Raw genomic sequence first — 14,789 nt, forward strand, 5'->3', positions numbered from 1 at the left:
ATCCCATACCCAAGGCCAGAAACCTATTTTTAAAGGGAGCAGGACAGGCTATGTGGCACACACAGCTCTATCTTCCTGAAGTAGAAAACACTGTGCATCAGAGAAAAAAAGTACTTGTATGGAGGGATACCAATGCTATTTTCCCCTCCAAACATGATCTGCCACTTTAGTTGGTTGCTTCTCTATGTCAAATGGTGAGGTCAAGACCTAGTTGTTCCTTGGTAGATAATCACTGAATGTTCATGTAGATGGCCTTCTTCTTCTAGGATCACTCTGTCAGAGGGTCTTTACTAGACATCAGACAAGTGGGGAAATGGCTGCCTGGGAAATGGCAGCCTTTGTGGGTTTCTGAAATTGTTCTTCCCTTGGTTAGAGCTTGGAAAAAGGTTGTTGTTGTTTTTTTTTGGGGGGGGGGGACTAAATCTACCAGATTTCCCTAGCCAGCATAGCCAATACCTTTGCCACCTGGAGAATTCTTGAAGATGGAGTTCAAATAAATTCATTTGTCTAAGCTCTGCCGATGAAAAGTGAAGATTCAGACTACACAATGTTTGATTGTCAGATGCAGTAACTGTAATGGCAATTGTCTTGTTGACCAGCTTCATAGACAAGCCTTGCTTGTATCAATATCTTCAGGCAAGAAACATGATTTCCCCCTCCCCTTCTCCTCTAAATAAAAATGTGTGTCATGTAAGGCAAGCCTCCCCACTCCCAGTATGAGAAGATAGATCCATATCAAATTACACTGGTTCAGTCCAGATCTAGTGATGCTTACAGTCAGCCCACTGAAATCAACGAGACAAGTCTCATTAATTTCAGTGGATCTAAATTAAGCATAATTGCTCTGGATCCAACCCACTTTTTCCTCTCACCCTCTTGAGCATAATGCATAAAGATCTAAGAAGACTCCTAATGAATTATGCTAAAAGCCTGCCATATGTAGTCCAGTAACCACTCCCCAATGACCCATAAGATTTGTCTGGGGACCCCACAAGCAGGCCATAGAGGCAATAGCTCTCAGTTGTTGTATTTGCTGCTGTTGTCATTGTTATTGTTATTCTCTGCTTATATTCAAAGGAATGCTGACTTTGCTCTGGGAGTTGGCCTATCTCTGTCATGATTCTGATAGCTATATCCTTCATTAATTTTTCTAATCTCATTTTAAAGCTATCTAGTGGATAGACCAAGAAGGTATAAAAAAGACACTGAGTGAAATACACAGAAGAGATATATAAAAGAGATGAAAAAATGTATGGCACATGAGATGAAGAATTATATGAAGATGAACCTCAGATTCTTAAAAGCAAGGTGGAAGCTGCAATGAGAGAAATAGGGAAAAATAAATAACTAGGAACAAATGATATTCAAATCAAATTGCTACAATCCACATGGATAGAATCAATTCTAGTGTTAACCAATATATTTCAACAAATATGGAAAACAAAATGTTGGACAGCAGATTGGAAACTATCAATATATATCCCCATCCACACAAGAAAAAGGAGACACAAAAGACTGCAGTAATTATAGAACCATAGCATTAGTTTCCCATGAAAGCAAAATTATGCTTAAAATTATGCAGCATAGTCTCTGATCATACATGAAGAAAGAAATCCCCCAGAGGACCAAGCAGAGTCCAGGAAGAGAAGAGGTACTAGGGACCACATAGCAAACTTACAATAGCTAATGGTGAGTGAAAAGGAATTCCAGGGGGAAATCAGCATGTTCTTTATAGACTATAGCAAAGTATTTGATTGCACAGACCACGAAAAAATATGGATGGTTCTCAAGGACATGGGAGTGCTAGTACATCTGATAGTTCTGATGTACTTAGGACAAGAGACTATGGTTAGAACAGACTATGAAGAAACAGAATGGTTTCCAGTTGGCAAAGAGGTTAGGCAAAGCTGCATTTGCTCACCCTATTTATATGCAGAAAATATCATCCCAAGAGTGGGCTTAAACTCAGAAAAACGAGGAGTAAAAATTGGAAAAAGGAATATCAACAATCTAAAATATGTGGATGACACCATACTACTAGCAAAAAGCACCACAGACATGGAACAATTCTTAAAGAAGGTCAAATAAAAAAGTGCAAAGGCAGGCTTAATGGTAAACATAAAGAAAACAAAAATAAATGACAACAAAATATCCACATACATTCAGCCTAGACAATGAGGAAATAAAAACAGGAAAAGAGTTCCCATACTTTGAATCAAATATTGATCAGAGTAGAGGGTGCAGTTAAGAAATCAGACAAAGACTAGGAATCGGAAGAACAGCCATTAAAGAGATAGAAAAGTTCCTAAAGAGCAAAGAGATAACTAAAGTTAGAATCATCCAAGCCATTGTACTCCCCATCACCATGTATGGGTGAGAGAGCTGGCTAGTGAAGAAAATTGATAGGAAGAAAATCAACTCATCTGATATGAAGTGCTGGAGAAGAGTGCTAAGAATACCATGTTCAATCAAAAATTCACCAAACAGTAATATCTTTATTGGCCAATGAAAATGCACAATATACATGTTGCAAGCTTTCAAAGCTTCACTGCCTTCTTCACTGGGCAAGGTGTTGCAAACCAAACAGGAGAAAAAATTGAAGATGTTATTCATAGGCCTTCATTTTCTTCTTCTCTTCTTAGTAAAAATGGTGGAGGACCCTGGATTTCTCAAGAAGCCTTCATGCTTTTGCATCAGGAAAACTTTAGGTGGTGTTGAGGTAAAAAATGCCAATCCAGTCCAAATTTAAGAAGAAAAAATGTTTTACTTTTGTTGAAGGTCAAAACCTCAAATAGGAAGGTCCCAATCCAGTGGCTCATTCTTTAGGATTCCCCTGTTGTAGCTATACTGTGGACAGGCAAAGAGACAAATAAATAGTTACTTGAACAGATCATGCCTGAACTCACTGGAAGCCAAGATGATTAAGCTGAAGCTGTCATACTTAGGTCACATCATGAGAAGGCATGACTCATTATAAAAAATAATAATGTCAGGAAAGGTGGCAGGAAACAGAAAGAGAGGAAGACCACAAGTTAGATTGATAGACTCAATTAAGGAGGTCACAAATATGAATTTGCAGGACCTGAGCAAAGCGGTGGAGGACTCCTTGACAGGGTCGCCATGAGTCAGGGTCAACTCGAAGGCAGTTAACAACAAGTAGATAGATATCTTTAAAAGATGATAGTTTATGCAGACCCAAGTTCAAATCCCTATTCAGCATTCAAGCAGCTTTTTTAGTCTCAGTTCTTCATGTCTAAAAAGTGTGAACAGTAGTGACCCTAGGTCTGTTGTGTGAGCAAAGAAGGACTTTGTGAATGTAAAAGCATCATTTGTAATGTAATGTAAAATGTAAAATGTGCACTTTGTGAATGTAAAGCATTTTTGCACTTTGTGTAGTGTAAAATGTGTACTTTGTGAATGTAAAGACTGTAAAATATACACTTTTTGAATATAAAGCATTATTTAAATTAAGTGATCACAATTTCTTTGACAGTGACTGCAGAATCTGCAAATATCTAAAATGAACTTTTTCCTTATACATCCAAAGTTGACACTTTGTGACATGGAGAACAGACCATTGTTTTAAAGAGCCCAAGAGCCTTATCACATTGTAAAAACAACCAAACCTAGCAGGCAAACGGAGAGACGCATATTTTCTTTCCTTCTCTTCACATGACATTGAAGAACTTTTGTTCTCTTCAGGTTGTAAAAGCATGGGAGAAGGTCGTAAAAGTGTCTCTTTTGCCAAGCTTGAAAAATCTGTTTGGCAAAACTGATGCTTCTACTATGTTCTCCCATGCCTTTCCAACCTGAAGAATGTCATGCAGAGGGAGAAAAAGAAATGGGTGTCTTCTCTGAAGAGGCAAAACAAGGGAAGAGAAGCAGAGTGGGATATCATCATCATAACCTCTTTCACAGCACCTAGACCATTCTAGAGAGAGAGTTGTACCTTGGTGATCTTCTGCATTACTCAAAGAAAGGGGTTTCCAAGCTTTTGCATGCCTATACTCATTGATAGTTTGATTGCTTGCCAGTCTCTAGCCATACAGGCACAGCATATGTAGTAACTGCCATTTTGTCTATTTGTCCACATCCATTCTCTTCCTTCATCACATAGCCTTTCCTTTCTTCTCTGGGGGGTCTCATCTGCTCTGTGATTACACACAAGCGTTCATGAGTAAAACTAATTTTATATACTTTACAAAGATTACTAATTAGGCTGTAGAGTTGTATCTACGGACTCAAACAGATGGGCCAAAAGGTCCACCATTGCCTTGTGTTGGGGCTGTGGCATTTAGATGACAAACACCCTGAACATGGCCAGAAGCCTTCCCAACACCACTCCAAGGCAGAAGAAGTGGGCCAAAAAGGAGTGGACAAAGACAGCTTGTTTTGCTGGCCTGGTTCAAAACCATGGTGACAGCCTGAATCGGAACTGGGCAAATACAGTCACTGCAGCCCCAACATGAACAGCACCAGAATGGCCATGGCCCACTTTATTGGCCCCGTCTGTTTGAGGCCTACAATGCAGGAATGCGGTGGCTTAGCAGTTAAGATGCTGACTCTGATGATCGTAAGGTTGACAGATTGGCAGTTTGAAACCCAAGCTCCACATGATGGAGTGAGCTCCTGTCACTAGTCCCAGCTTCTGCCAATCTAGCAGTTCGAAAGCATGTAAAGGTAGAAGTAGATAGGCACCTCGATTATCTTTAATAGAGAGGTGGGATACAAATAAAAAAATATTTGTTGTTATTATTACTATTATTATTATTATTAAATAGATACCACTTCGGTTGCAAGGTAACAGTGTTCTGTACAGTCATGCTGACCACATGACCATGAAATCGTCTTTGACAATGCTGTCTCCCTCAGCTTACTCCCTCAGTTAACGGAAATGATCACCACTCTCTACAGTCAGACACTACTAGACATTCTTGTCAAATGGGAAACCTTTACCTTTATCTGCACTGCAGAATTAATGCAATTTGACATAATTTTAACTGCCATGGCACAATGCTATGGAATTTTGGGATTTGTATTTGTGAGATGTTTACCCATCTGCATCAGAGAAGGTTTATTGGTGCTGCAAGAAACTGCAAATCTTACTCTGCAAGATATTGTGTGTCGGGTGGGTGGTAAACTATTCAACTTACTTTGATTGAGAGATCCACTACACCTTCTCACAATACCTTCTCCCAGAAGCCTTACACAGGAAGGCTAACGGTGAGGGATCCTGGGAACTATATACCAACAACTTTTTAAAGAATGATCTCAAATAGTAGAGCTAGGAAAGAATTCCGTCTTTGACCTGGAAGTTGTCTGAATAGGACAAATAAAATGGCACCCCCCTCCCCCAGTATTCATCCAAGTAAGGAGTCTGGATGATGCACAGGCCAATCACTGATTCTGATGCCAATGCCCAGTGACATCCTGCAGTTTAGCACTGAACTTGAAATATAACACCCTTAAAACATTTTTTTAAAAATCATCTTTTATGCCACATCTTCCTGGAAAATTCAGAGCCCTCTATTGTGATGCTGAGCAGCTGTTTAGAGCATGTCCTGCTGTTCTGGCTGGTGGCGCCATGGGTACGCAACACTCATTTTGAGGTCTGAATGAAGTGCCCAGCCATATGATCATCACTGGGTACTGCATTTTGACCTCAGAGCAAACAACATGCACCATCGGTGGCAACATGTGCAAACAGCTGCCCGGCATCACAGTGGGATGTCCAGATAATGGAGGGGTGTTGGGGCAGTTCTGGGGCCAGAATACTTCAGGTTGATCCCAGAGTCTTCTGGCCTATGTTGACCTGGCCCTGCAGAGCTGCTGAAAGAAAAGCCAATCTTGGATTGAGCAGACCAATGGCATGATTCCATACAATGCATTTATTTTCATTCTTACTTTGTGTTTTAATCATCGTTATCCTCATTCCTGGTAACAACTGTGAATCTTAGTGCAGCCAAGAAAAGAGCTTCTTCTCCACTTAGAAATGTAAAGCATTTCACTCCCTTGCAACCTGAAGGTCATTGGGGTAGCTTTTTGAGTCCTCACGCATAGCAGAGACAGTGCTGCAGTGCACCACAATGAACAGGCTGCTGTAGCCGCCATCTGTTAAAGAACATTCCTACAGGATACAAAGCCAATGAGTGAGCAAGTTTGACAGGTCTGCATTTCTTTACAGTGTTTCTTGCCAAACATCAGCCTTCAGCCTTCCCCCTCTGCATTGTTTTATGTTTTATGAAAGCATAAATCCCTGGCTTCAAAGTCAGGAGAAAGGTCCATGCCACTTATGCTCAAGTTTTCTTCTTTTTCTTCCTTGTTTAAAAGACCTTTGTTTAGAGCAGAAGATGGATATAGTGCATTTTTTAAACCCAGATACTTACTCTGACAAATAAGGGCATGTTTTCTGTTATCCTTACCACTATTCCCTATTCTTGATTTGAAAAATGAAGAGCATCCAGGAATGACACTGGTTAGGTCCCACATGGAATACAAACTGAAGATAACAATCTATTTTTATTATTATTATTTTTTAAAAAAAGAAGAAACTCATATTTTCACCTTAAAAAGAAACAAAAGTGAGAGGTCTAGGGACCATCTACAAAGCAGCAGAGTAGATAGCAGTAAAGTGAAATGTGAAAGAAAGAGCTTTTCATAATTTTCAGTAGGGCAATAAATCAGCCAGCTGTTTATAAGGACTCTTCCAGGTCTGCAGGAATTCAGGATTTTAAATTAGAAGACTAAGCATCTGCGTTTTCTGCCTTGTCACAGAGTGACTATATCATTTCAGTCAAAATGTCTTTGTTTGATTTATTCTTATGTAAAAAGGAAGACAATGACTTGTATCCATGCAATACCCCTACATCAAAACATTCGCAAAGCCCTTTGGTTTCTGGAAAAAATCAGAAGACTGAGAAAAGAATGAAGGAATTCTAAGTAACTTTTTCAAAGTTAATTCTCCACACTGGGCTCTGGTTCTTTATCACTGCATTCTTTTTCAAACTCAGGGGTACACAAAGTGGAGCCCTACAGATTTTGTTGGACTGCAATTTCCCACATTCCACACCAGTGGCTATGATAGCAGTGGCTACTGCAATGTTATAGGATGATTATAAATATTCTCAGCATTACTGAGGAGGAAAATTTCAATTGATAGTACAGCTATTACCAAGTAGTAAGCAGAGCACCATTGTTTTTTTCTTCCTCATAACCAATGATCCGTATATATTAGATACAAGATACCATAATATTAAATCAAAATGATTCAAATATGCAAAAACACCTGGCCAGAAAATGCATGAGAAGACAAAGAAAGCTTTAACAGGAGATGTGTGTGTCACACAGAACAACTATAAGCTCAAACTCTAAAAGCTAAGCAAAGGCTGCAACTCTTTAGGAAGCATTCCAGTCCTTACAGTGTGATGTGCAAACATTGCTATGGGCATCTCAAAGTAGCAGCTCAGATGGGTATATGGCGAAGTGGGGGAAACAATCTCTATATTTATAATCTATATTTATCTGCCATAACTGCAAACACTTTTAACAGCCAAGTGGTGGGAGGATGTTTGCATTTCTGCTCTACCAAATTTACAGGCAGGAAATTTAGTATTACTGTTAGGGAAATTATGCATCTCAAGCAAAGTTTTGCATCTAGTTGCTTCATTAGCAAAGCACTGGCACTCACAAAGTATTTTAGGAAAGTAGGCACTTAAAGATAGAAGGAATAAAGAGGTGTGTGGGAAAAGTCTACTCCTCACAAACATAGGACTGGAAACTCAGTGTATCTCACTCTCACACACACATACATGTACATACACATCAAACTCTAGGCATTCAGTACAAATGTGAAATGTTTATCTGGAAAGAAAGGGAACAGAAGTTTGCATGCTGGTTTTGATGGGATTCTAAAATTCTAGTGGATTCTGCATGTGATGGTCAAATGCAACTGGTCACCACAGTACTATAGTTCTCCTGGTCTTTACTTTTCTGGGCCTAAAATGGCCCAGGGTTGGAGCTAAAATGTGACAAAAAGTCCTTCCACATCCTCTAGGGGACATTTGGGGAAAACAATTGTTGTTTTTCCAACAACAATGTTGAACCTCTAGAGTCCCTGGGACCACAAGAATCCTGTGGGCTGCACTTTGGGAACACTGCATTAAACATTAGTGCACATTATAGAGCAACCAATTAATTGAATATAGCACTTTTCATAAAGATTACAGAGTAGTTTACAATAAAAAGTAGAAAACTAAAAATAGAAACCCTCACAAAAGAATGCTATCAAAAAATCTGCAATTTAATTCAACCCAATTACATGCATCAAAAGATCTCCACTGTTGCCTCCAGAGCAACCCAAAGGCCTGTTTGAGGAGGTGCATCTTAAAACAATGGGAGAAGCTGAGTTGCCAAGAAAGCTTAATGTTCCTCCAATGGGAAAGAGTTTCTTAGCAAGAATAGCATAATCAAAAAGGCCCTTGCTTAGTCAATGCGGGCCAGTATATGAGCTAGGTAGGTCTCCTCTAACAATATCAAAAACTTGTCTGGTGCCTGTAAGGACAGGTTGTCCAGTGTGTACATAGGTCCCAAGCTCTTGAAGGTCCTTTAATTCAACCTTAGTACTTTGAAGAAAGCATCAGAGTGGGCCCTGGAAGCTTTGCTGTATTAATGATATGGAGCCTCACAGTGTCCAGTGACTTCTTTCCATAGAAACTGAATCCTGAGTAAACGCTAGTGCCCTAAACCTTCTCACTAGTCAAAGAGCACACATGTACTAATATTATCCCTTTCTTTAAAAAAAAAATGCAGTGTTGATATGCAAGCATTGCAGAGATCAAGATACATGTGATTTCATATACTTCAATGAAAACTGAGTTTTCCATTTCACATTGAACTGAGGGCAATAAATTATGCTGCTACGTAAATGCTGAGGCTGGCAACATTTGTACCAGCCTCTTGTACATCTGTCACTTATACCTCCATCCGTAGAACATTATAATTACATAGTTCTGAAATGGGCAAAGCCTTACAGGCTTTAAGGCACCACCAAGATTTACTGTCAAACCTCTGGCAGAACAACTACTTTAGATGATTAAAAGAACTCTACCGAGGGAATACCTTTCAATTTTAGCGAGGGAAGTTTTATTGACCTCTTGGTTGGTTTGCTGCATAATGAAAAACAAAAGAGAGAGTTGATTATAAAGGCCCACAATGGGGGTTGTGATTTTCCAGAACTTGGGAAGGTGGGGGGGGGCTGTTGGGGGGGGGTTTGTCCGTTATAGTCCAAAAAAGTAGCTTTCCCCAGCTTTACTATTTTTAATGTTAGCCACATTACAGGGTGAAAATTCCCCTTTTAGAACTCACTATCTAATTAAGAGCATGCCCAGACCATTACAATTCAGAGTGATGTCTTAATGAAGAGTTGCTCACTATGTGCATCCAAGCAATCTTTGCAATTTCTCAGAAACTCCTGGAATACAAAGCTAGGTATGCATACAGCTGCATCAAACATTGCCATTTTGAACTACCTCTTCTCAAATTCCCAAGTCATCATGGCCAGATATAGATTAAAAAGCAATTTTTCTTAGTTTTGCCCAGCTTGCAGCCCAAGAGTACTATCCCAGCCTCACACTTCCCTAAATGTCACTCAGCTGGAGTAACTTCTCTTTACAAAGAAGTCTTAAAACTGGAAAGAGATGTCCAGTGGGCCTCTCCCAATTGCAGAGGGAGCAGCCTCCACTATCTCCTACCTTGACATGATCCTCTACGTCACAGACAGAAATCAAACATGAGGCCTTTGTGGGGTTCAGTTGTGCCTCTAGGAATTCCCAAAAAATCCCACCAACCCTCAGCACTCTCCAAAATTCACTAAGAAACCCCAGGTTTTCAGCAGAAAAATAACTGAAAATGGTTGAAATATGCTGTTAGAAGGAGATTCTCCCACACTGGAAAAGTACACACAACTCAGTACCTCACAACAGACCAAAAGACAACTAAGAGTGACATATCATCACTTCTGTTTGCCCAGATTGGTGGCCATGATCATGCACTGCTGCTCTTTGGAGCTCTGAAGGAGTGCAAAAGCAGCTAGTGCAATCCTCCAGGGTGCAGAATATGCCCATCCATACCCAATGGCGTTGCTGCCCAGGGTGTCACCCGGTGACGGGGACAGGGCTTCTGGGCAGGGCCAAAAGGGCACCACCCACCTCTATGCCATGTCCTGCTCTACATGTGAGTAGAACAGTGTGTGGCAGGAAGGGGGGCTGGGCATGCTCTCTCCCTGTCACACACCATGCTGAGGTGATAGCAGTGAGCGGGGGGGGGGGGGGGGCTTGGCTCTCTCAGTGCTGTCACATTGTTCTCTTCATGATACTGTTCTCATGAGGAGAACGAGGCGACAGCACCAAGGTGTGTGTGGGTGACCAGGTGTCACCCCTCCTCTGAGGTGACTGACACCTGGTGCAGCCTGAATCTTCCGCACCCCCCTAGTGATGCCATGTCCCTATCCTAGGTGATTCTTCCCTTTAGCAATGGAGACAGTGCAGTGGAAAGAACAGGTGCAAATGAAAAGAAGAAAAGGGAAATACTCAAAGATTTTTTTAGCACTAAAATGAAGACATATGACAAGGCAATGAACATTTGAAGGGCCCACTACTGAAATAAAGGATATTCAATAAAGGATGTTGACAAGCTGGAACCAGAGAAGATGATCCAAGGCCTGGAAACCAAGCTGGCTGAGGAACAACTAAGCATGGAGAAGAGAAGACTGAGAGGTGACATGATAGTTATATTTAAATATCTGAAGAAATGTCATGTAGATGATGAAACCAGCTTGTTTTCTGCTGCTCCAGATACTAGAACATGAACCAATGGACTCAAATTACAAGAGATTCCACCTAAACATTAGGAAGAAGGTTTTTCCGTAAAAGCAATTCAACCATGGAATAAATTGCCTTGAAGGCTGCTGCACTCTTTATATCTGAGTTGGATGGGCATTTTTCAGGAGTGTTTTAATAATAATAATAATAATAATAATAGGATTTATTTATATGCCGCCCAATCACTGGGAATCCGGGTGATTTACAACAGAGGGGATAATAGACGGTTCCCTGTGTGTTCCTGCATGGCAGGGGGTTGGGTAGATGGCCTGTGTACTCCTTTCCAACTCTAGATTGTATGATTTTATGATTCTCTTATTCTAAATAATTTCATTTGCCATCCTTACTAACATGGAAGCTACCTGTTGTCATGGTGTAGCATACTATGTTTTAATCTACAGCAGAAATCTGGAAAGGATAGTGTGAGTAATCTTTTATTCTGCCATAATTCATTTTCTTGCACATCACAGAATCTAGAAAAGGAAAGAGAAGTCAGATTTAACACAAAACTAAGAAGTGATGTATGCAGTTTCTTTCTGAGGCCCTGTTCATTGTTCAGACAAGTTTGATCTTCTACAGAGAACAAGTGTTAAATAACAGGCTTCCTGCTACAACAGGGAGATCACAGGTCAAAAGGAAGACAGCAAGAGAATTAAGCACAAGATGGATCTAGCAAACAGGACATTTGTCTGTTCTCCACTGAGCTACAGATACAGTTGGTAAATGATCCACTCTTGCAAGCTTATCATATGAATTTTAAAAGCATTTCAAGCCTCCTGGACTGTATCCGGGACACAGGATGGAGGTGGGGATTATTGCATGCTAAATTGCTGCCTAATTACTGCCCACCATGGGCCTGGGTCCAAGCCATGCTCCACCAGATTTCCAGCTTCTAAAAAGTGCTGGCAGAGCGCAGCTGGGACCCGGGCTGATGGCAGGTGGTGATTAGGTGGTGATTTAACATGCGATAATCCCCGCCTCCATCATGTGTCCCGGCTCCCTCAATTGCCACAAGCAAAAGTGGGGTGTCAATATTTCCAATTTCACAGAGATAGAGCGGGGTGGGGAGGGGACACCATTATGCACTATGGAGACTGGAATGTTAATAGAAAAGGCTGAACATATGGCGTGAATGAGCACCAAAATCTGATCCACATATATTAGCTTTGGGTAGGGAAATGTTTAGCCTGATGTGTTGCCATTATGCTAATCATTAAAAGTAATATTAGAACCCACTGGACTGACAGAGGACGTGGCACATAGGATTTTGGTTGGCACTGGGCAAATCCAAATGGGGTAAAAATAATACTAATTGTGCTTGCTACCATACTGGTGTTCCCACATTTAAATTCTCTATTCATATGATGCACACACATCAGAGGTTATTATTCCCAAGGTCCCACATTAGCAAAAGCACCTTTTCTTTTCATCTCTTCTCTACCCACTCCCCCCGCCCCCCGTTCCCTTATGGATATTACTGAGCCAGCACAATGCAACTCTGCTGTTATTGTTAAGTGCCCTCGAGTCATCCTTGACTGATAGTGACTCTGTGAATGAGACATACCCAAGCCCCCCTGTCCTCAATTGACCTGCTCAGGTCCTGTAAGCTGATGGCCATAGTCTCATTAACTGAGTCTATCTATCTTCCCTTCTTTCTGATGTCCTCCACCTTTCTTAGCATTATTCTGTTTTCTAGCGTTTCTTCTCTTCCCATGATGTGGCTGAAGTATGACAACCTCAGTTTAGTCATCTTGGCTTCCAGGGAGAGTTCAGGCTTAATCTGTTCTTGGACGCCTCTTTTGAATAGGATAGCTAAGCAACTGTGCATGTGCTTCTTTGGCCAGTTGGGGCCAATGGTATCACTAGGACCTCTGGGAGTCTGGACTGCACTGGGTGACACCCCAGAGGGAGTTTGCAGTTCCCACCCACCCACACAAACACACAGGTGACACCAAGCTCCAAAACACCACTGATTGGGGCCACTTTGCCCCAAGATGGAAATGGAAGGATATATGAACTCTGACCAAGTGTGTGAATTGTTGTGTGCAATCACATATCTCCTTACTCAGGAAAGAAAAGTGGTATGTTTCTCAGCACGGCAATTGACTGTTGCATTTAGACTTTTTTCTTTTATTTTGTGCTGAAATCAATGTGGGGATGTATAAGATCCTTCTTAGCGTTTTCCTTTTTGTGTCTTTCTTTTCAGTGACATGATGGACAAACTGGATACCTTTTGAGTTCAGCAGAGAGGAGGGCTATTTCCTCAAAATGATGGTGTGTACATGCTGAGAGATTGTGTGTTTGCATATAGCTCCTTTCTCCTACACCTTTGTCTTTGCGCTTGCTGTGTTGTTTTGCAGGGTAAAGAGAGTACAGGAACAAAGAGAACTTTTCGGAGAATTAATGTGAGTAGTTACATTGATTTAACACAAAACAGGATGCCTTCTCTGCCAAAGAGTGCTGGTGCCTCACAAAACTACAAATCCCAGAATTCTGAAGGATGGAGCCATAGCAGTTAAAGAGGTTTCAAACTTTATTATTTCTACAGTGCAGATGCACCCTATAAGTGACCTTGGATCTGTTCCTGACTGATCCTATCTAAATACTTATCAGACAAGCCTCTAGCTTGTGTCCTTTCTCCCACAGCCCCCCCCCCCCAGTGTCCCATGAGCTCTGTTTGGTTGGCTGTACCCCAGGCTTGCCCAGGTTCTTGCCCCACCTTGCCATTGAAGAAGCCAGCTCTGCCATTAGGCAAAGTACCCAATGACGGGTCCATTACTATTTACAGATGTTAGAAAAATGGGAAAAGCATGCAGGGGTGTGATAATTTTCCACTGATTGTGCTAATAATACAAATTAAGCACAAGAGAAGGATACTTTCCTCTCCCCTGTGATGATCTCTCAGTCAGCAGACTGTGGATGTCATAAAAGGGCAATAAATTGTTAGGTGCTTATTTTGTTATCATAATTTTACATCTGGGGGTGGGGAAATGTACTTATGGGATTGATTGACTGATTGATTGATTGCCACATGTACCAAAATAGCTTGACTAGCTCAACTGAAGGTGCCATTTTTTGCTCTGCCTCAGAACAAAATGTCTTGGATCAACCCCATGTGTGGCATAAAGATAACCTAACTGTACTCGGGCTTTACAACCATTGTTTGTCATATGTCTTCATGCGTAGTGGACCTTGGTGACATACAAGTCACAGACACATGAGCAGAAGCAACCACACTTCATTCCCATTTTCTCTGGCATAAGAGAAAAATTCTGCTAATGAAGTATTAACTTTTTGGACCAACATGCTTTAGAGAAGTTTACAAATTATGTTGATATGTTTTTTTGGTTCTGCTAAGTATAATTTCTCTCTCTCTCTCTCTCTCTCTCTCTCTCTCTCTCTCACACACACACACACACACACACACACTGGTTTTCTCATTCCCAAATGAAACACATTATTATTCCTCTGGTTGATATGTATTATTGTGCCTAGTGACAGCTGTTACTGAATAGGAAGAAAGTGTGATAAGAAAAGGGAAAGGTTGAATGCAGCTTTTTAGTCCATTATGCTGAAGCTCATCTTGGAGGAAACAAATTATGATGCTTCAACCCCAGAGGAACTCATAATCTTCCATGTACGCACATCTCAGTTCACAGCTCTTCCCAAACAGACTTTCCTTCCAATAAAACTCAGCTCAGGGGCCAGAGTTCAGTTGATGAAAATAAAAGGTCCTGCGAGGGAAGGGAGAAAAACTATGACTCTGGAGACCAGGGTTCGATTCCCTCTCAGGCATGAAACTCACTGGATGACTGTGATCAAGTCACACGCTCAGGGGAAAGTCATGGCGAACCTCTTCTAAACAAATCTTGCCAAGAAATCACTGTGATAGGGTCACCATAAGTCAGAAAT

The 14,789-nt window shown here is 41.1% G+C and overlaps 1 long non-coding RNA gene across 3 annotated transcripts in view; it reads right to left on the reverse strand.

Moving 5' to 3' along the window:
• Nucleotides 1-2,483: 2,483 nt before the first annotated feature.
• LOC121923956 overlaps nt 2,484-14,789 on the reverse strand; it is a 33,539-nt gene continuing 21,233 nt past the window's right edge. For all 3 annotated transcript variants that reach the window (XR_006102496.1, XR_006102495.1, XR_006102497.1), the window contains 2 exons: nt 5,905-6,127; nt 2,484-2,847 (listed from right to left, as the gene is read on the reverse strand). This is a non-coding gene — a long non-coding RNA (uncharacterized LOC121923956). The remainder of the gene's footprint in view (nt 2,848-5,904; nt 6,128-14,789) is intronic.

The sequence above is a fragment of the Sceloporus undulatus genome, chromosome 2 (genome assembly GCF_019175285.1).
Source record: "Sceloporus undulatus isolate JIND9_A2432 ecotype Alabama chromosome 2, SceUnd_v1.1, whole genome shotgun sequence".
Lineage (NCBI taxonomy): Eukaryota > Metazoa > Chordata > Lepidosauria > Squamata > Phrynosomatidae > Sceloporus > Sceloporus undulatus.